This window comes from Zootermopsis nevadensis, unplaced genomic scaffold (genome assembly GCF_977971745.1).
Source record: "Zootermopsis nevadensis isolate Lab colony 2312 unplaced genomic scaffold, Znev_1.0 Znev_ptg000061l, whole genome shotgun sequence".
NCBI lineage: Eukaryota > Metazoa > Arthropoda > Insecta > Blattodea > Termopsidae > Zootermopsis > Zootermopsis nevadensis.
Window position 1 is genome coordinate 6,189,479 of NW_028259192.1, and position 22,980 is coordinate 6,212,458.

At 39.1% G+C, this 22,980-nt stretch overlaps 1 long non-coding RNA gene across 2 annotated transcripts; it reads left to right on the forward strand.

Annotated features, from left to right (window-relative positions):
• Window positions 1-472: 472 nt before the first annotated feature.
• On the forward strand, window positions 473-1,876 carry LOC147871158 (uncharacterized). 2 transcript variants are annotated; one of them, XR_015532715.1, is made up of 2 exons: window positions 473-713; window positions 1,386-1,876. It is a non-coding gene; the product is annotated as an uncharacterized LOC147871158 (long non-coding RNA). The 2 variants fall into 2 exon arrangements; XR_015532716.1 differs by having other exon boundaries at window positions 473-709.
• Window positions 1,877-22,980: the final 21,104 nt, after the last annotated feature.

Sequence of the window (22,980 nt, forward strand, 5' to 3'; positions counted from 1 at the left end):
GGTCACAAGATATTCCACCCACATGCATTTTATTGTTAAGGGCACATACAATTTCATTTGTGAAACTAAATAGAGCCTTTTCTGTTGAGAGATTTTTCCTAAATCCAAATTGCTCCTCGACAAGGATGTCACAACATAATGAACACAAGATGAGAATCATTTTCAACCACATTATAACATAAAGACTTGAGATCTTTTTATAACTATTAGTTATGTTTGTTTCTATACACACAAATACTCACCCCCTTCAGAGATGGAAATATTTCTGCAGCTCTGTGCAATATAATTTTTGGCACTCTTCTTGCAAGAAACTCCAGAATGTTTTTAAGGTGTGAAAATTGTTCATCCCACATCATGATTGGTGAATTGTATAGGAAAGTAGCTTGAAAGAATCCTACTGATATTGCTCCATACTTCTGAATAAACGCGGCCAATGTTACGAGCCTCCATTTCCAGTCAGCGATAATGTTTCTGCATTCTAGCGCATAGATAACTGGTTATCGCAGTTGGAGTTGAATGTTTCATGTTAACCAACATTTCGGCAAACAAAGCAGTTGCCTTTTCGAGGTTGACCATGTGGTACATAGTTTACAAGAGTAGTTTTTGTTTAGGAGGTGGTATCTTTTCGACTGTTACACATTGTGATGTTTATAAAACACAAAGGAATTGTAGCTGAATGATCCGAAGTGTTCTTCATTGTGCGAAAACAGTTGGTATTAAAATTAGAACAACTTTTTTGTTTTTAACGCTGTGACGTTAAACCCCGCCTCGATTGTTATGCACTTTATATTTGTATGAGAAATAGTATTGTGTTTTATACTGTTATTCATGTAGTTACATAACCTATGCAATTGATACAGGATGTATCTTCAATAGTAGAAATTCTGTTGATATTGAACCTCACCACCAAAAAAGCCCACTAATGACTGGATGCTATTCCTTGGTCAGTACATTCCAATTCAGAACTTCACAAACATTCATTTTGATGTTATGCTCCCGTTATAAACAGTAATCATTTTCAATAAAAGTGTTGTGTGAATTAATTTCTTGTCGTGATTTAATCACTTATAATGAACAGTATGTTCTGCCTTTCATTGTGTCTAAGAACAACTGGAACAGCCCATGGAACACATTGTCAGTTATCTGAGCTCAAATGCTGATAACATCACAGTGTTACATAATGGAACCCTTCCTCCTGTCACCTGCTAGTATATCTTCTATTCTTGTCTTTCTGTGTTTCTTTCTTTTATGTCATTTTGTTGGTTGATTGTTTCTTTTTCTGCATGCTTCTTTCTTTTTTCCTGTTATGCTCTTGGTCCCCAAAGGGAGGTTGAGGATTTGTATAAAATTTCTCAGTCTGACCCAGTGTTGATGCTCTGTTTCAGGTACGGTCAAGTCATAATGTATGCTACATCCATATGGTGGGCAGGAACTGGCCTACTATGAGTATGAGGTGCTTGTTGCCAAGTAATGGCCTCACCACAAAATAGTTGTGGGTTCCTTTGCCACTTCTGTGTAACCACAGTGATGTTTCCATATTGTTTCCGGAAAGGAGTTCTCCCTAAATAGCAGCCTATGGAATAAGATACTCTTCTGAATATTTGTAGAACATCGAACAAAAATTCATGAAAGTGTGAATGACGCGGTTGTCTCTGCAGTAGAAGTTGTCAGAGAAACCCGTATCCTTGATTCCTCAATATGACATTAATTATGGGCCTTTATTGCATCACTGAAGCTTGTTGTTAATCAAAATAATGCCAAATTAAAATTAATTGGATTGAATCTTGTTAATAACATAAGCAGCTAATTTTAGATATATATTGTGTATTTTATTATATGTATTGAAAATAGATTGAAATAAAGCCCTTATCTCTCGTGTTGTATTTTATACGAACACTAATTAAAATGTTTTGCTTTTGTTATATTTATATATTTTCTTCATGCAAATATTAATGGTGTAGTGTATTTCTTGAAAAGTTTGTTTCCCAACTGGTCAAAATACGTATTCACTGAAGGTGACTGTGATCTGAGAATTTTCACCATGCATTCTTGTAGAAATTGGTGTTTCGAAGGTCCTTATGGCCTCTTGTCATCAGGAAGATGCAATGCCAGTCAGTTTCTATGAGACTACATGGTGCATCATCCACTTAAAATGACAATAACCCTTTAAGTGGACAGGAGGAAGTGTGTGTAAAGTGATGGCACAGCTGAACATTGATCATTCAGAGATAGGCAGATATGCTCAGTACGTGTAGTCACGTAGTCGATTCCAGAACTGTTACCACCACCCTCATAGAAGACCGCAAGGTTTCAACTATAGTGTGTCAAAATGAGAGAATAAATCAACCATCCTGCTCGTAATGTTTGGGGCCCCGACCCCGCCCCAATCTGTGATTGCCAAACTAAATTTCTAATGCAACCTCCAATTTCCTCGAAGGCGCTTTACAAAACCGAATATTCATTATGGTGTAAAAAACTGACTTAGCGCACATGTTCGAAATTTTGCCTTCAACACCTCTGCACATTCGAAGGCGCAAAGTTCAAACGAGTAGCCCCGAGAATAATCCGTCGCACTCTCTGACAAATGCAACAGCAACGTTTACACGATTCAATCGGTTCTACAACAAATACACGGGAGAATGATGCGAAATGTAAACACTACAACATACGAAACATTCACTTAAAATTACAATAACACTTTAAGGTTGCATTAGAAATTTAGGTTGGCAACCACAGATTGGGGCGGAGTCGGGGCCCAAAACATTACGAGCAGGATGGTTGATTTATTCTCTCATTTTGACACACTATAGTTGAAACCTTGCGGTCATCTGTGAGGGTGGTGGTAACAGAGTTCTGGAATCGATCACGTGACTACACGTACTGAGCATATCTGCCTATCTCTAAATGATGAATGTTCAGCTGTGCCATCACTTTACACACACTTCCGCCTGTCCACTTAAAGTGTTATTGTCATTTTATGTGAATGTTTCGTATGTTGTAGTGTTTACATTTCGCATCATTCTCCCGTGTATTTGTTGTAGAACCGATTAAATCGTGTAAACGTTGCTGTTGCATTTGTCAGAGATTTCGACGGATTATGCTCGGGGCTACTCGTTTGAACTTTGCGCCTTCGAATGTGCAGAGGTGTTGTAGGCAAAATTTCGAACATGTGCGCTAAGTCAGTTTTTTACACCATAATGAATAGTCGCTTATGTAATGCGCCTTCGAGGAAATTGGAGGTTGCATTAGAAACATTCATTTAAAATGACAATAACACTTTAAGTGGACAGGCGGAAATGTGTGTAAAGTGATGGCACAGCTGAACATTGATCATTTAGATATAGGCAGATATGCTCAGTACGTGTAGTCACGTGATCGATTCCAGAACTCTGTTACCACCACCCTCACAGACGACCGCAAGGTTTCAACTGTAGTGTGTCAAAATGAGAGAATAAATCAAACATCCTGCTCGTAATGATTGGGGCCCCGACCCCGCCCCAATCTGTGGTTGCCAACTTTAACTTCTAATGCAACCTCCAATTACCTCGAAGGCGCTTTACAAAACCGATTATTCACTATGGTGTAAAAAACTGACTTAGCGCACATGTTCGAAATTTTGCCTACAACACCTCTGCACATTCGAAGGCGCAAAGTTCAAACGAGTAGCCCCGAGCATAATCCGTCGAAATCTCTGACAAATGCAACAGCAACGTTTACACGATTCAATCGGTTCTACAACAAATACACGGGAGAATGATGCGAAATGTAAACACTACAACATACGAAACATTCACTTAAAATGACAATAACACTTTAAGTGGACAGGCGGAAGTGTGTGTAAAGTGATGGCACAGCTGAACATTGATCATTCAGAGATAGGCAGATATGCTCAGTACGTGTAGTCACGTGGTGGATTCCAGAACTCTGTACCACCACCCTCACAGACGACCGCAAGTTTTCAACTGTAGTGTGTCAAAATGAGAGAATAAATCAAACATCCTGCTCGTAATGATTGGGGCCCCGACCCCGCCCCAATCTCTGGTTGCAAACCTAAATTTCTAATGCAACCTCCAATTTCCTCGAAGGCGCATTACATAAGCGAGTATTCATTATGGTGTAAAAAACTGACTTAGCGCACGTGTTCGAAATTTTGCCTAAAACACCTCTGCACATTCGAAGGCGCAAAGTTCAAACGAGTAGCCTCGAGAATAATCCGTCGCACTCTCTGACAAATGCAACAGCAACGTTTACACGATTCAATCGGTTCTACAACAAATACACGGGAGAATGATGCGAAATGTAAACACTACAACATACGAAACATTCACTTAAAATGACAATAACACTTTAAGTGGACAGGCGGAAGTGTGTGTAAAGTGATGGCACAGCTGAACATTGATCATTCAGAGATAGGCAGATATGCTCAGTACGTGTAGTCACGTGATCGATTCCAGAACTCTGTTACCACCACCCTCACAGGCGACCGCAAGTTTTCAACTATAGTGTGTCAAAATGAGAGAATAAATCAAACATCCTGCTCGTAATGATTGGGGCCCCGACCCCGCCCCAATCTGTGGTTGCCAACCTAAATTTCTAATGCAACCTCCAATTTCCTCGAAGGCGCATTACATAAGGGAATATTCATTATGGTGTAAAAAAGTTGTCAGTGGAACCACCGTTCCGGAGAATTTGATGTAAATACGTCTATACGGAAAGGAAGTTTATATATTGGCTTTAATCTAAATATTTCCTTTATACATGCTTTACAATTGAGTAAAGGTTGATTAAGACATTGCTTATTTAACTTGAATTAGTAAGGCTTCAGGTGGGTCTGTGATAGATGAATGTAATGTAAAGTAATGTAAGGTAAGGTAAGGTAATGTAATGTAATGTAAGGTAAGGTAATGTAATGTAATGTAATGTAGTCTTATGACGTATCTGTGCACGTATATACACCAAGGTAATGTAATGTAATGTAATGAAATGTAAGGTAAGGTAATGTAATGTAAGGTAATGTAAGGTAAGGTAAGGTAAGGTAAGGTAAGGTAATGTAATGTAATTTAAGGTAAGGTAAGGTAATGTAAGGTAACTATGTAGGTAACCATTGTTGTTTATTTGTTGATAAACAGATGATGTTTCCAAGGTAACATAACAATGAAGTTACATTTTTTCGTTTCCCAGGTAACATAACAATGACGTTTGACGTTTCCTAGGTAACATAACAATGAAGTTACAAATTTTCGTTACATTTTTTCGTTACACTTTTTCGTTATACATTTTCGTTACACTTTTTCGTTACACTTTTTCGTTATACATTTTCGTTACACTGTTTCGTTACACATTTTCGTTACACTTTTTCGTTACACTTTTGCCGAATGACACTGACCCTAAAATATAGACGTATTTACGTCAAAACTGACTTAGCGCACATGTTCGAAATTTTGCCTACAACACCTCTGCACATTCGAAAGCGCAAAGTTCAAACGAGTAGCCTCGAGAATAATCCGTCGCACTCTCTGACAAATGCAACAGCAACGTTTACACGATTCAATCGGTTCTACAACAAATACACGGGAGAATGATGCGAAATGTAAACACTACAACATACGAAACATTCACTTAAAATTACAATAACACTTTAAGTGGACAGGCGGAAGTGTGTGTAAAGTGATGGCACAGCTGAACATTGATCATTCAGAGATAGGCAGATATGCTCAGTACGTGTAGTCACGTGATCGATTCCAGAACTCTGTTACCACCACCCTCACAGACGACCGCAAGTTTTCAACTATAGTGTGTCAAAATGAGAGAATAAATCAAACATCCTGCTCGTAATGATTGGGGCCCCGACCCCGCCCCAATCTGTGGTTGCCAACCTAAATTTCTAATGCAACCTCCAATTTCCTCGAAGGCGCATTACATAAGCGAATATTCATTATGGTGTAAAAAACTGACTTAGCGCACATGTTCGAAATTTTGCCTACAACACCTCTGCACATTCGAAGGCGCAAAGTTCAAACGAGTAGCCTCGAGAATAATCCGTCGCACTCTCTGACAAATGCAACAGCAACGTTAACACGATTCAATCGGTTCTACAACAAATACACGGGAGAATGATGCGAAATGTAAACACTACAACATACGAAACATTCACTTAAAATGACAATAACACTTTAAGTGGACAGGCGGAAGTGTGTGTAAAGTGATGGCACAGCTGAACATTGATCATTCAGAGATAGGCAGATATGCTCAGTACGTGTAGTCACGTGATCGATTCCAGAACTCTGTTACCACCACCCTCACAGACGACCGCAAGTTTTCAACTATAGTGTGTCAAAATGAGAGAATAAATCAAACATCCTGCTCGTAATGATTGGGGCCCCGACCCCGCCCCAATCTGTGGTTGCCAACCTAAATTTCTAATGCAACCTCCAATTTCCTCGAAGGCGCATTACATAAGCGAATATTCATTATGGTGTAAAAAACTGACTTAGCACACATGTTCGAAATTTTGCCTACAACACCTCTGCACATTCGAAGGCGCAAAGTTCAAACGAGTAGCCCCGAGCATAATCCGTTGAAATCTCTGACAAATGCATCAGCAACGTTTACACGATTCAATAGGTTCTACAACAAATACACGGGAGAATGATGCGAAATGTAAACACTACAACATAAGAAACATTCACTTAAAATGACAATAACACTTTAAGTGGACAGGCGGAAGTGTGTGTAAAGTGATGGCACAGCTGAACATTGATCATTCAGAGATAGGCAGATATGCTCAGTACGTGTAGTCACGTGATCGATTCCAGAACTCTGTTACCACCACCCTCACAGACGACCGCAAGTTTTCAACTATAGTGTGTCAAAATGAGAGAATAAATCAAACATCCTGCTCGTAATGATTGGGGCCCCGACCCCGCCCCAATCTGTGGTTGCCAACCTAAATTTCTAATGCAACCTCCAATTTCCTCGAAGGCGCATTACATAAGCGAATATTCATTATGGTGTAAAAAACTGACTTAGCGCACATGTTCGAAATTTTGCCTACAACACCTCTGCACATTCGAAGGCGCAAAGTTCAAACGAGTAGCCTCGAGAATAATCCGTCGCACTCTCTGACAAATGCAACAGCAACGTTTACACGATTCAATCGGTTCTACAACAAATACACGGGAGAATGATGCGAAATGTAAACACTACAACATACGAAACATTCACTTAAAATGACAATAACACTTTAAGTGGACAGGCGGAAGTGTGTGTAAAGTGATGGCACAGCTGAACATTGATCATTCAGAGATAGGGAGATCTGGTCAGTACGTGTAGTCACGTGGTCGATTCCGGAAGTCTGTGAATGTCCCCGTTGCCTAGCCGCACGGGTAAGTTTTTCAGGGCTCCTGGAACTACCGCGATTTCCAAGTTGACAGGAGAAAACTTGCATATAAACCAACACAAACGAGGGATTAACGGAAGAACTAGATGTCAGTGGAAAGGTCAGTTTTATTTATTTAAACTCGGAACTGCCTCGATGGCACTCAATTCACGCTAAGGAATAAGAAGGAAAAGAGTCGAACCTCTTCAGCAAAATTCGTCCAAATATTTACACCCGTAACGTCCAGGACTCACGCACGTGGCTGGAGGACTAAGTCTTGACGCTCTGCTTACAACAATACATAATGCAACGAGACCTCTTCATTAGGGATTCAGTGTTCTAAGCTTTAAGGAAGTTAAAATCAATTCAGGGTTACTAGAAATATCAGACTGGAAAATCTGATACTGGCAGAAAATGACAAATTTGCTTTGAATATATTCTAATTAATTATTCCGTCAGTGAGGGATTATTTCATACGACCGAGACGTGCTCTAGATGTGACGTGATTAATGTCTCTAGAGGACACATTATATGCAAAAAACGAGGAAGCTTTAATGTCATAAGTGCCTGAGAATTCACGTAATATAGTGGGATCGCACATGACTTTAAGAATGCAACTTAATACCCATAATAACACCTAGACGTTTATAGATTCAGTACACAAAATTGGCTAAGACCGAAATAAGCAGAGTGAAGCTGTTCCTCTTATCAAACAGATGGTTGAACGTCTGTCTGTTCACATACTAACAACAAAAACAACAACAATAATAACAACACCAATAAAACATTTATACGTCAGGCACTTCTCCACAACACAGAAGATCTGATACAATACTTTTATTTTCCGTCGTTTACACAAGCTTATTGTTAAAATCATATAAAATTTCACATAAAATTGTTACATTTTAAAATTGACGACATGTTTCGATATACAATCTTATCATCGTCAGGTCTATCAAAATTAAAATTAAAATCTGGTGTATCTGTTGCTCTGCTTATATTGTTTTTGTATAAGCAGAGCAACAGATACACCAGATTTTAATTTTAATTTTGATAGACCTGACGATGATAAGATTGTATATCGAAACATGTCGTCAATTTTAAAATGTAACAATTTTATGTGAAATTTTATATGATTTTAACAATAAGCTTGTGTAAACGACGGAAAATAAAAGTATTGTATTGAAACACAAGCATGATGCAATTAAGATATAAACAGAAGATCTGATACCACAAATTACTGGACCACTCCCATTGTAAGGCACGGAATAAAATCTTAAGTAACTCATTTTGAGACATCCATCCGTCCACATCCTTTCCGATTCATTATTCACATCACCCACTCATTCGACGATATATAGTCTGAGGTACCGAGAATGATAATATCCATCATCATCATCATCATCAGTCCGTCTTTCAATGTTGAAAGTTGGTGACCCATCATTAGAAACGTTCCACAATCTGTAATAACTGATATTAGACGTGTATACCCACATCCTTTTTACGTTACAATCACGATCAACGACAAGAATCTAAGGATTTAAACTTGTTGCGCAAATATACAACTGAAGAATTTATTTTCCTTAATGTAAATAGAACTAATTCATAAATTTGAAGAAAAATCGCAGATCATTAATTCACAATTATATGACTAATATTAGAACATAATGACTGGGGCCCACCCCGCCGCAATCTGTGGTTGCCAACCAAAATTTGTAACGCAACCTCCATTGAATTCGTCGAAACATCATGAAATAGAATAATCATCAGGCTGTCAACAACTGACAACCTAAATATCGTTCAACTGTCCTCATACAGCATTTCAGCCCTTTCGACGGCGCAATAATCAGGCGAGCGTTAACTGTTGCACTCTCCGACAAACGCAACAACGCTTTTTACACGATTTTATCATTCATCACTCACTCAAAACATAAGAAATCAGATTCAATAATATCTCAGCTTAGAAACCTCATACGTTATCATATGAATACCTGTAAAGAGATCTTATTCAACTCCCAAGTATGGAAATATAAGAGAAGTTCCTCCCTAAAATTCTGACGATTTCCTCCCACAAATTCTTAGGGCCCACGCAATCTAGCACATGCAAGAAATTTCTGATAATTGTCAACCTGAAATAAGCACAGAAAACACTTATATATTTACTGTCCCATTTCCAAGAATTCAGCTCTCTTTTACGTCAGAAACGTAGATGCCTTAAATATAGCCGTCGCATTCCATACCGGTATTCTAACATCACCTCGAATGTTTTTCATCACCTAGATCCTTCAGGCTGCAGGAGAAATTCCTCCAGATCTTAAACCATCGCCCTCTAGCAATTTCTGTTTTCAGATAACAATCAAAAAATTTCTCAGAAATTCGATCACTTGGAAGTCATTAAATGTGCTCACAGCATTTCTGTTCAAATTTTCTTCTTCCCTTTTCCTAAACGGAAAATATTTACTTCTTGTCTCAATTATTCATTTTTTCATGCGTTCATCGATAGACTGAAGATGGTCAGAAATCTCGTTAAAGGATCACCAATTTTTAGCTGCCGTTTTGTTTTTCAGTCCGAGTCCAGTTCTCGCTGTGGAGGAAACACAAATGTCATTGGACTTGGAAACGCCCTGCCGTCTCCATCTCTTACACGAAGAGGAAGACGTGCTGTAAAAATATCATCGAAATCCTTACATTACATTCCGACACGAAAACCTCTTATCGCTACAAGCGCTACAACATTCGACGTCGAATTTAATATCAAACATCCTCTACCGGAGGCATCAGGATTACGTAAGCTCGATTTGTCGCAGTTTGGATTCCGTGACCGGTCCTCTATACCAAAAGAACTATACTATTGCCACTTTTGTCATCAATTCTCACACTGGCTTTCTAAGAAGAACCCACAACGTTTTGATTTCGTGGATGGGCCACACATCCAAACTTAGAACTTTTTCAGTATTTTATCATCTAAGGCATCTACTCCAGACATATTAATTTACAAAATATAAAGGATTCAGTTTCAGGAATGATTTTTAAACAAATTGTCTTCTATTACAACCCAAAGACTCTGTCAATTCTGGTCTACAGACTCAAAATCCATTGCTTAATTATTTGTTTCATGATACCCTCGCTCTTTTGGATGCAACCATCGATTTCCGGCCAACAATTTACGTAAATAAATCTACTGACGACAAACTTTCACTACAGAATCAATTCATTTGTGCCACGTCACACCGCATTAGGACAACTGAGCTTATATAAAGTTTTGGTGATATAGAAATTTATACAGAACATTTCGCACAAATATAAAATCACCCTACAAAGTAGGATAAAAATATACAAAAATTGTAACCATTTAAAACAGATGAAATTATTCTTTCTTCGGTTGTAAAAATCATTAGAACGCGAATATTAGCCCCTGGATCTTCAGCGTTCTTCTCTGCTTAAGAAGTTTTCTCTCGAAGATTTTACTCAGCTTGACTAAATTTTAAATAGGAAACAACGGAAAATTCCCTACTGTTTATGAGCGTACAGAAACACGCCACTTCTCATTTTTTTCTCTTCCCTCTATCTCTGATCTCTCTCGTGTATTTATTTTATCAATAACAACACAGTTCTGAAGATTTCTGTCTTCTGGGTTATTGCGCTGTGTAGTCTGGTCGATGTTAACCAACGTTTCAGAGGTCATACTGCCTCCGTCATCAGGGCGATGAATATGCCAATAGGGTGTGAGGAGTTGGATTTTATAGGCAGGGAAGTGAAAGGTGTAGCCTGCCCCGAGCCAATGGGAGCAGGTATGGGAGTGGACCAATGGTGAGTGTAGTTGTATGGATAAAGGCCTTTATCCATACAACTACACTCACCTTTCTCTCTCTACTTTCTCTCCCTCTCCCACCCTCGCCCACGTGCTACCATTGGTCCACTCCCATACCTGCTCCCATTGGCTCGGGGCAGGCTACACCTTTCACTTCCCTGCCTATAAAATCCAACTCCTCACACCCTATTGGCATATTCATCGCCCTGATGACGGAGGCAGTATGACCTCTGAAACGTTGGTTAACATCGACCAGACTACACAGCGCAATAACCCAGAAGACAGAAATCTTCATATTCACCGCTGTGAGAACCTCAAGTCTTACAACACAGTTCTGAATTCGGAACAAAAATGTCTTCCTCCCCTGCATTCATTCGCGACTCCAGATGTAACAATTTCTAGCTTCGTTCCGCAGCTATTCTACTCATCAAACTCCCCCAAAAAGAAGTGTAAGTTAAAGGAACAAAAATGCTCTAATCGACACTGGAAATAAAACAGACAAGTGAAGGAGCTGGAAAATTACAGCCAACTAAATAATTATCTGTGGCAAGATGCCTGAAGGACCAATGTCTACTTCTGGGTGAAAATAAGTTTTTCACAGAAATAAACAGACTTTCCAATACGTGCAGAAATGCGTATATATTACACTCCGGAAAACAAACGACAAAAATCAGTCAAGTGAAATTAAATTTAGTTTCAAGATGGCCAGACGTATCAACAGTGTACGGAAACACCCATCTCGATTGCATTAAAAAAAATTGATAAGCAGTGTCGGACAGTGCCGCAGTTATTTTCGTGAAAACGTCAATCGTGTATAGTATATTGAAATTTGGAATTTTGTGCTCTACGCATTCGTGCCCGATTTTTGTAATTCTGGTTGTACTTTGCCCTCATATATCGCGACATTTTAAGAAAATCGGGACATTTTCAAACTTTTTCAAATTCACAACCTCGTATCTTTTTGAGTTTTTGAGATACACACTTGGAGGCCAGGATGAGTTGTAACATATACACTCCTCTTCAAAACAACGCTTGGTTCACTCGGATCGGATAATTAGTCTCTGAGATATGATCCCGTTTATGGACACGTGTCGAATCCGGAAAGTCGAAAATTGTGGGTTCAATTTGCGCGTGCACAGTTCGCGACGTCCGGCCGCCACGAATGTCGGACCGGTACTGGCACAAACTTTCATCCTTCCTCTTTAAAACGAGACTAAGGTGGCGGCGCTATGTCTATTTTTAGCCGAGTTATTGAAGTTTGAAATTACTTCGACAGAAACTGTCGCTCATTTGGGCGCGATTGCCTCCCCACACCCGGCATCGATTTTAAAGACGTTTTCACGTCAAAAATATAATATCATTTACAATAAACTTGAGGTGCTATTGTCTCTCAATGTCGTAACTTTAGACGTTTGCCCCTTCCAGCACCGAGCCACAGACGCAAGGAAAATTATAATAAGACAGGACCAACTGAATCAATAAGTCAATTGAATAAAAATTTTCTTGGATATTATCCATCGTCTAGTAAATATAAAACGTAAAACGACGTTTCGGAGATGGGACTCTATCTCCGTCTTCAGGTGCCTAGTCCGGTGATAGGGATTAGCTCTATGTAGTGGGCCCAACTGTGTAGGAACCTGAAGACGGAGATAAAGTCCCATCTCCGAAACGTCGTTTTTACGTTTTATATTTACTAGACGATGGATAATATTCAAGGAAATTTTTATTCAATTGACTCTTTACCATCGTCAAGAAGTTTTAGATTTGATATGAATCAATAATTCAAAATTCACTTCGGGGCATTGTTTCAGTCGGCTCCTGTCGGATAAGACGCAGCTGCCCCAACAAATAACAACAATACACACAAATCTGAGCACTCCTGTAACAAGAAACAAGTTCACAAAAAGTATAGCACATTTCGGGGTAACCGCGTCTTATCTACTACAGCCTGACTCTTGCGGCTCCATGCCAACCACAGAGGAGTCCTTTAATCGACTTTAACTATCGAATATGGTATATGACTAAAGCGGTAACATATCATACCAACTACCCAACAGGTTGGTAACTCGTATTTCAGTTAAAAGTTAGTTTACTTCTGTTTCTTAAATATGTTACAATAAAAATTGGGTAGTTGAGCAACAATTACTTCTTGCGACACCCAGCAAAGGGTTAACATCGGAAGAATTTCTTAAGGAAAATAGTTCTCTTAACCAGTCGATGAAGCACGCACATGAAGAAAATAAATTTAAAGACTTGACAGTGGAACGACGGTTCCGGAGAATTTGACGTAAATACGTCTCTGTAATGGAATGAAGTTCTTACTAGACTCGCTAACAAGATATACACCTCCGGTGAGTGGCCCAAGGACTTTCTGGAAGTAACAATGATTCCATTACAGAAGAAAAAGAATTCCAAGAAGTGCGGCGATTACAGGACCATCAGCCTAATCTCACATGCGGCGAAGATAATGACGAGAATACTGACTAAAAGACTAGAAAAGAAGATAGAGGAAGTGATGGGAGACGACCAATTTGGATTCAGGAGAGGAAGAGGAACCAGAGATGCCATCGGAGTTATGAGAATCCTTTCAGAGAGAGTTCTCGATGTCAAGGAAGAAGTATGTGCCTGCTTCATCGATTGGAAGAAGGCTTTCGATCGAGTAAAATGGAAGAAATTAATGAGGATCCTACAGAGAATTGGAATTGATTGGAGAGACAGAAGACTAATCAAAAACCTGTACATGCAGCAAAAAGTCAAAGTGAGACAGGACTCAGGAGACACCAACAGCGTTGAGATAGGTAGAGGTGTAAGACAGGGATGCTGCTTATCACCAATTCTTTTTAACCTGTACGGGGAATGGCTTGCCAAGGAAGCTCTGGAGGGAACAGGAGACTTCAAAATTGGAGGAAGAGTGATAACGACTGTAAAATATGCAGACGACTTAGTAGTATTGGCGAAGGAAGAGAACATGATGGACAAGTTAGTGGAAACAGGTAGAGAGTATGGAATGGAAATCAACATTGAAAAATCAAAGGTAATGAGGATAGCACAGAGATCAGAACCATTGAACGTTGTAATTGGAAACCAACAGATGGAGAATGTGGAGCACTTCAAGTACTTGGGAAGCATAGTCACGACGGACGCCCTATGCACCAAGGAAGTAAAAGCAAGGATAGCCATGGAAAGGCAGCTTTCGTCAAGAAGAGGATACTTCTCACTAGCAAGTTGGGCTTGGAGATGAAGGAGAAACTAGTGAAGTGTTACGTATGGAGTGTCGCGCTGTATGGAGCAGAGACTTGGACACTCAGGAAGAAGGAACAGAAATACCTGGAGAGTTTCGAAATGTGGTGTTGGAGAAGAATAGAGAAGATCAGGTGGACGGATCGAGTGACCAACGAAGAAGTATTGAGGAGAGTCAACGAGCAAAGAAACATTCTGCAGGCGATTACACGAAGGAAAGCTAACTGGCTGGGACATATTATGAGAAGGAATGGATTACTGAGTGATATCATCGAAGGCCAGGTTGAAGGAAAGAGAGGACTGGGAAGAAGACTGATACAGCTAACCGACGACCTTAAACAAGGAAAGAAGATGAAGTTCCAGGAATTAAAGCGAGAAGCCGAGAATAGGGACAACTGGAGAGCTCTGTTTGGGCAGAGCAATGGACCTGTCGTAAGACAGAACACTTAATAATAATAATAAGAAGAAGAAAACGCGTTTAAAATTAATTATTGACTATTTACAGAGGATGGAATATTACCAAGTAAGAACGTAGAGTAATAGTATTTGTGATTTCTTTTCATCTACCAACAATGTGATAAATATTATTGGAATTTATAACCACCACCTGCAACAATGCTGACTGATGACGCAATAATGCTGGTATTCTCAGTTCCCATTGTTGTTGTCAACAACGTAAATAGGTCTGCAGTAAACAGTTGGCTTCTGAGAGTGATGGGCGTAAGATCTGTGCTGTTAAAGAAATTAATTTAATAATTATTGTGAGGTGTCGTCTCTGAACTTCTCATCAAGTGTTACAGGTTAGTGTGTTCAGAATGTTTTGAGGTAGGGCATTTGCATCGTCAGAACTATCTTTCGAAACCACTTTAACGCTGTACATGCAGCGCGGACGGGGTAAATTTGCCGCCTGTTCGGTTTTACGTGGATCGGAAACGTTTTTTGTAAATGTCGTTTTGCGAAATTATTTTCTTACGTGTATTCAAGCTGGGAATTTTGGAAAAAGCCCATTTGGTCTTAAGAAGAAGGGTTTTGATCGTAGGAATCCTCATTTCGTAACATCGCGCAGTCGCCAACCAACAATGGGGAACATTGTGTTTATGTATAATGACGTCATCTAGACGCAGGTGTTCGTTTCTCTATAGAGTCCTTGTCGTTCTTTCTCGATAATTTCGCGTTTTTCGTCTGTTGATATTTAATACTTTGTTTTTCAGCGCGTTTTTTACGTGTGTTGTTAATATGGTCTCGTTTTTCAATGTAAGTCTTCTTTCGATTTTCCTTATTTGTTAAATAGGTCTGATGTTTAAGTTTTTACGTCGCTGTTCAGAGGCCAAATGTTCTTGGTCAGTCAACTTTCTACGATATATTATTCGATGAAGACGTATTGTTTCTGTTAAAATACTATGAGAAATAACGGAAGGGAATTTTTGAAGGCAATATACCAACACAACAAAGAGAGTAAAGAAATGACGTAACATATTTTATTCTATGATTTTTTCGAATAATAAGAGTGTTACACTTTTACATTTATCGATAATTTTTTTAGATTTTGTAATGCGATTATCGTCGAAGATAATCCATTCATCGTTATAACGTCGCCACGCCTTGAAATGTCCGTCGTTTCCAGTACCGTTAATGTCCACAAATTCTACCGCACTTTGCAATTTCCAATGTTTTCCATACATTAATTGGTTGTTTTGTCTCATTCTCATTATTTCAAATGTGCGTAGTCCATTTAGAGTCAATCTATTTATTTCCAAAATCATGTACTTTTGACGGTCACCAACAACAATTTCTGTCGTTCCACGTATGTAGTGTTGTTGACATTCCGTACACGTTCCGTTCACATCTGTTTTGGTTTGATACTCCAATAAGTCTTTGAAGTTTATCACGTTCGTTTGTGGTAAGTTCATGAACAATATTTGGTTTTTATAACGTTCCTCAAGTTGATGACCATTTCTACATGTTTTTGTATTCACCGTCTCATACTCAAACATGTTTTGCATATCAATTGGTAACTCCTCGAATATGTTGTAAATTGTTTCGGACACACTTTGAAAATCTCTTCTTAAATGTTCTTTAAGGTTTTGTCATATTGAAATGACATTATGTAAGTTTTGAGGATGACTGTATGCGTTTGCAATCTCGTAGATCAGTTGTGCACCATTGTTGTCGCCCTCGTAGTCATTTAATATCATTTCTTTCAGACTTTCAACGAACGCAGTAGCTGAATGCAACATGTTTATTGAGGAAATCAAGAAGCAGTCTGATCCATTGGCATTCAAGAGTTTGAAATGTTCGATAGTTGGTACAATTTCACGTGTAATCGTCGTTTCATTCTGCTTCACTCTCCGTATAGGCTGTTCATCCTCTGTAACACTTATTGTTCTTATGTTCCCTTCAACGTTTACACGTTTAACTGCATGTTCAACTGCTTCACTTTTAATTTCGTCAAGATTAATTTCAATTTTTCGCTTTCCTTCTTTTTGTTTAATGTCTTGTGTTCTCCTGCAACTCATACTCTGTTCGTTCAATATTTCTCTGTAGACAACGTTTTTAATGAGATTATTTTTTCGTCCCTTTTTTAGATAGACAAATACACAATTATCGCTTGGTGCACGTGAAAATGCGACGTAGATTTGTCCATGTGCGAAAGCATCCTGTTCCAAATAAATGCCAATTCTTTTGAACGTTTGGCCCTGAGCTTTGTTGATAGTGATTACGAAGGCAGGCGTTACGGGGAATTGGCGTCTCCACATAGTAAATGGGTATTCACTGTCACAATATAGTTTTATACGTGGAATAAAAACAATTTCCCCGCAATGATCTCCCGTTATGACCATACATTGAAGGAGGTTGTTGGTCATCTGCTGTACTAATAAACGTGTTCCGTTAACTAATCCTTCGCAAACGCTTAAGTTACGTACCAACATGACAATAGCGTTCTTACGTAGACGCAAATTATGTGGGGGCCGTGATCGTGGTCGCAAAGTGTTTAAGTATTCGGGTGTCACCATTTCACTGAACTTTTCTTTGTCCGAGTCTTCGACACCATCAATGCTCGAGTAGATTCGCTCAGTCTTTTCGTCGAGTAAGTCAACAACTCTCTCATTTATTTCGTCGATGTCACAATTTCTTGCAGCAAGGATTGCGGTAGTTTTGAGCATTTCGATGTCATTGTTTCTTATGATATCTCCGCAAATCTTTTCGACTAAATCGTCCGTACAAACCATGTTTTCAGGCACTTCTACCATGTCGTCGTGGTCGTTGAGGCGTCCTTCGCCGAGGTCGAGTAAGAATTTAGTCCATTTTATAGCTTGGGGTGTGGCGCGCATGTTTTCAGACAATGACGTGACCTTAAAGTGTTTCCACAAAGTCGAATATTTTATTGTTGAATACAGTGTTGACGTTTTGTTTGAATTGCGTAAGACAGGTAAAATCTGTCTAAAGTCTCCACCGAGCAACATAACTTTACCTCCAAAGGGTAAGTTACAACGTGTGAAGTCTCGCAAAGTTCTATCCAGTACATCCATACAATACCGTGGTGCCATTGGTGCTTCGTCCCAAATAAATACGTCTGTATCTATCAATTCTTTTCCTCTGTTATCCGTTATCGAAATGTTGGTGTTAGAGTCAGGCAAAACAGGAACGGGCAGCCCGGCTACTCTGTGGACAGTGTTTCCTTTAGGCAACAAACTTGCTGTAATACCTGTATAAGCCATCGTAGTGACTTTCTTTTGTCGTCCTACTAACAAATGGTACAATGTTTTATATGTGTAAGTTTTACCGCATCCTCCTGGACCATCAATGTAGAAGTACGGGTTTTTGACAGTTGGTTTTCCGTCTATACGATTAAGTATTATGTCCACGATTTCCTTTTGTTTCTTGTTCAATGATTTGTACATTTCTCCACCAATTCCAATGTGTTCATCAACAGTTAATTCTTTGTTACTTACTGTCTGTAATTTTTTAATTCTAATATTAATGAATTGTTAATTATTGAAGGGAAAAGTTTGAAGGACTTTCCAACACTGCCTCAGGAAATTAAAAAATTACAGACAGTAAGTAACAAAGAATTAACTGTTGATGAACACATTGGAATTGGTGGAGAAATGTACAAATCATTGAACAAGAAACAAAAGGAAATCGTGGACATAATACTTAATCATATAGACGGAAAACCAACTGTCAAAAACCCGTACTTCTACATTGATGGTCCAGGAGGATGCGGTAAAACTTACACATATAAAACATTGTACCATTTGTTAGTAGGACGACAAAAGAAAGTCACTACGATGGCTTATACAGGTATTACAGCAAGTTTGTTGCCTAAAGGAAACACTGTCCACAGAGTAGCCGGGCTGCCCGTTCCTGTTTTGCCTGACTCTAACACCAACATTTCGATAACGGATAACAGAGGAAAAGAATTGATAGATACAGACGTATTTATTTGGGACGAAGCACCAATGGCACCACGGTATTGTATGGATGTACTGGATAGAACTTTGCGAGACTTCACACGTTGTAACTTACCCTTTGGAGGTAAAGTTATGTTGCTCGGTGGAGACTTTAGACAGATTTTACCTGTCTTACGCAATTCAAACAAAACGTCAACACTGTATTCAACAATAAAATATTCGACTTTGTGGAAACACTTTAAGGTCACGTCATTGTCTGAAAACATGCGCGCCACACCCCAAGCTATAAAATGGACTAAATTCTTACTCGACCTCGGCGAAGGACGCCTCAACGACCACGACGACATGGTAGAAGTGCCTGAAAACATGGTTTGTACGGACGATTTAGTCGAAAAGATTTGCGGAGATATCATAAGAAACAATGACATCGAAATGCTCAAAACTACCGCAATCCTTGCTGCAAGAAATTGTGACGTCGACGAAATAAATGAGAGAGTTGTTGACTTACTCGACGAAAAGACTGAGCGAATCTACTCGAGCATTGATGGTGTCGAAGACTCGGACAAAGAAAAGTTCAGTGAAATGGTGACACCCGAATACTTAAACACTTTGCGACCACGATCACGGCCCCCACATAATTTGCGTCTACGTAAGAACGCTATTGTCATGTTGGTACGTAACTTAAGCGTTTGCGAAGGATTAGTTAACGGAACACGTTTATTAGTACAGCAGATGACCAACAACCTCCTTCAATGTATGGTCATAACGGGAGATCATTGCGGGGAAATTGTTTTCATTCCACGTATAAAACTATATTGTGACAGTGAATACCCATTTACTATGTGGAGACGCCAATTCCCCGTAACGCCTGCCTTCGTAATCACTATCAACAAAGCTCAGGGCCAAACGTTCAAAAGAATTGGCATTTATTTGGAACAGGATGCTTTCGCACATGGACAAATCTACGTCGCATTTTCACGTGCACCAAGCGATAATTGTGTATTTGTCTATCTAAAAAAGGGACGAAAAAATAATCTCATTAAAAACGTTGTCTACAGAGAAATATTGAACGAACAGAGTATGAGTTGCAGGAGAACACAAGACATTAAACAAAAAGAAGGAAAGCGAAAAATTGAAATTAATCTTGACGAAATTAAAAGTGAAGCAGTTGAACATGCAGTTAAACGTGTAAACGTTGAAGGGAATATAAGAACAATAAGTGTTACAGAGGATGAACAGCCTATACGGAGAGTGAAGCAGAATGAAACGACGATTACACGTGAAATTGTACCAACTATCGAACATTTCAAACTCTTGAATGCCAATGGATCAGACTGTTTCTTGATTTCCTCAATAAACATGTTGCATTCAGCTACTGCGTTCGTTGAAAGTCTGAAAGAAATGATATTAAATGACTACGAGGGCGACAACAATGGTGCACAACTGATCTACGAGATTGCAAACGCATACAGTCATCCTCAAAACTTACATAATGTCATTTCAATATGACAAAACCTTAAAGAACATTTAAGAAGAGATTTTCAAAGTGTGTCCGAAACAATTTACAACATATTCGAGGAGTTACCAATTGATATGCGAAACATGTTTGAGTATGAGACGGTGAATACAAAAACATGTAGAAATGGTCATCAACTTGAGGAACGTTATAAAAACCAAATATTGTTCATTAACTTACCACAAACGAACGTGATAAACTTCAAAGACTTATTGGAGTATCAAACCAAAACAGATGTGAACGGAACGTGTACGGAATGTCAACAACACTACATACGTGGAACGACAGAAATTGTTGTTGGTGACCGTCAAAAGTACATGATTTTGGAAATAAATAGATTGACTCTAAATGGACTACGCACATTTGAAATAATGAGAATGAGACAAAACAACCAATTAATGTATGGAAAACATTGGAAATTGCAAAGTGCGGTAGAATTTGTGGACATTAACGGTACTGGAAACGACGGACATTTCAAGGCGTGGCGACGTTATAACGATGAATGGATTATCTTCGACGATAATCGCATTACAAAATCTAAAAAAATTATCGATAAATGTAAAAGTGTAACACTCTTATTATTCGAAAAAATCATAGAATAAAATATGTTACGTCATTTCTTTACTCTCTTTGTTGTGTTGGTATATTGCCTTCAAAAATTCCCTTCCGTTATTTCTCATAGTATTTTAACAGAAACAATACGTCTTCATCGAATAATATATCGTAGAAAGTTGACTGACCAAGAACATTTGGCCTCTGAACAGCGACGTAAAAACTTAAACATCAGACCTATTTAACAAATAAGGAAAATCGAAAGAAGACTTACATTGAAAAACGAGACCATATTAACAACACACGTAAAAAACGCGCTGAAAAACAAAGTATTAAATATCAACAGACGAAAAACGCGAAATTATCGAGAAAGAACGACAAGGACTCTATAGAGAAACGAACACCTGCGCCTAGATGACGTCATCATACATAAACACAATGTTCCCCATTGTTGGTTGGCGACTGCGCGATGTTACGAAATGAGGATTCCTACGATCAAAACCCTTCTTCTTAAGACCAAATGGGCTTTTTCCAAAATTCCCAGCTTGAATACACGTAAGAAAATAATTTCGCAAAACGACATTTACAAAAAACGTTTCCGATCCACGTAAAACCGGACAGGCGGCAAATTTACCCCGTCCGCGCTGCATGTACAGCGTTAAAGTGGTTTCGAAAGATAGTTCTGACGATGCAAATGCCCTACCTCAAAACATTCTGAACACACTAACCTGTAACACTTGATGAGAAGTTCAGAGACGACACCTCACAATAATTATTAAATTAATTTCTTTAACAGCACAGATCTTACGCCCATCACTCTCAGAAGCCAACTGTTTACTGCAGACCTATTTACGTTGTTGACAACAACAATGGGAACTGAGAATACCAGCATTATTGCGTCATCAGTCAGCATTGTTGCAGGTGGTGGTTATAAATTCCAATAATATTTATCACATTGTTGGTAGATGAAAAGAAATCACAAATACTATTACTCTACGTTCTTACTTGGTAATATTCCATCCTCTGTAAATAGTCAATAATTAATTTTAAACGCGTTTTCTTCTTCTTATTATTATTATTAAGTGTTCTGTCTTACGACAGGTCCATTGCTCTGCCCAAACAGAGCTCTCCAGTTGTCCCTATTCTCGGCTTCTCGCTTTAATTCCTGGAACGTCATCTTCTTTCCTTGTTTAAGGTCGTCGGTTAGCTGTATCAATCTTCTTCCCAGTCCTCTCTTTCCTTCAACCTGGCCTTCGATGATATCACTCAGTAATCCATTCCTTCTCATAATATGTCCCAGCCAGTTAGCTTTCCTTCGTGTAATCGCCTGCAGAATGTTTCTTTGCTCGTTGACTCTCCTCAATACTTCTTCGTTGGTCACTCGATCCGTCCACCTGATCTTCTCTATTCTTCTCCAACACCACATTTCGAAACTCTCCAGGTATTTCTGTTCCTTCTTCCTGAGTGTCCAAGTCTCTACTCCATACAGCGCGACACTCCATACGTAACACTTCACTAGTTTCTCCTTCATCTCCAAGCCCAACTTGCTAGTGAGAAGTATCCTCTTCTTGACGAAAGCTGCCTTTCCATGGCTATCCTTGCTTTTACTTCCTTGGTGCATAGGGCGTCCGTCGTGACTATGCTTCCCAAGTACTTGAAGTGCTCCACATTCTCCATCTGTTGGTTTCCAATTACAACGTTCAATGGTTCTGATCTCTGTGCTATCCTCATTACCTTTGATTTTTCAATGTTGATTTCCATTCCATACTCTCTACCTGTTTCCACTAACTTGTCCATCATGTTCTCTTCCTTCGCCAATACTACTAAGTCGTCTGCATACTTTACAGTCGTTATCACTCTTCCTCCAATTTTGAAGTCTCCTGTTCCCTCCAGAGCTTCCTTGGCAAGCCATTCCCCGTACAGGTTAAAAAGAATTGGTGATAAGCAGCATCCCTGTCTTACACCTCTACCTATCTCAACGCTGTTGGTGTCTCCTGAGTCCTGTCTCACTTTGACTTTTTGCTGCATGTACAGGTTTTTGATTAGTCTTCTGTCTCTCCAATCAATT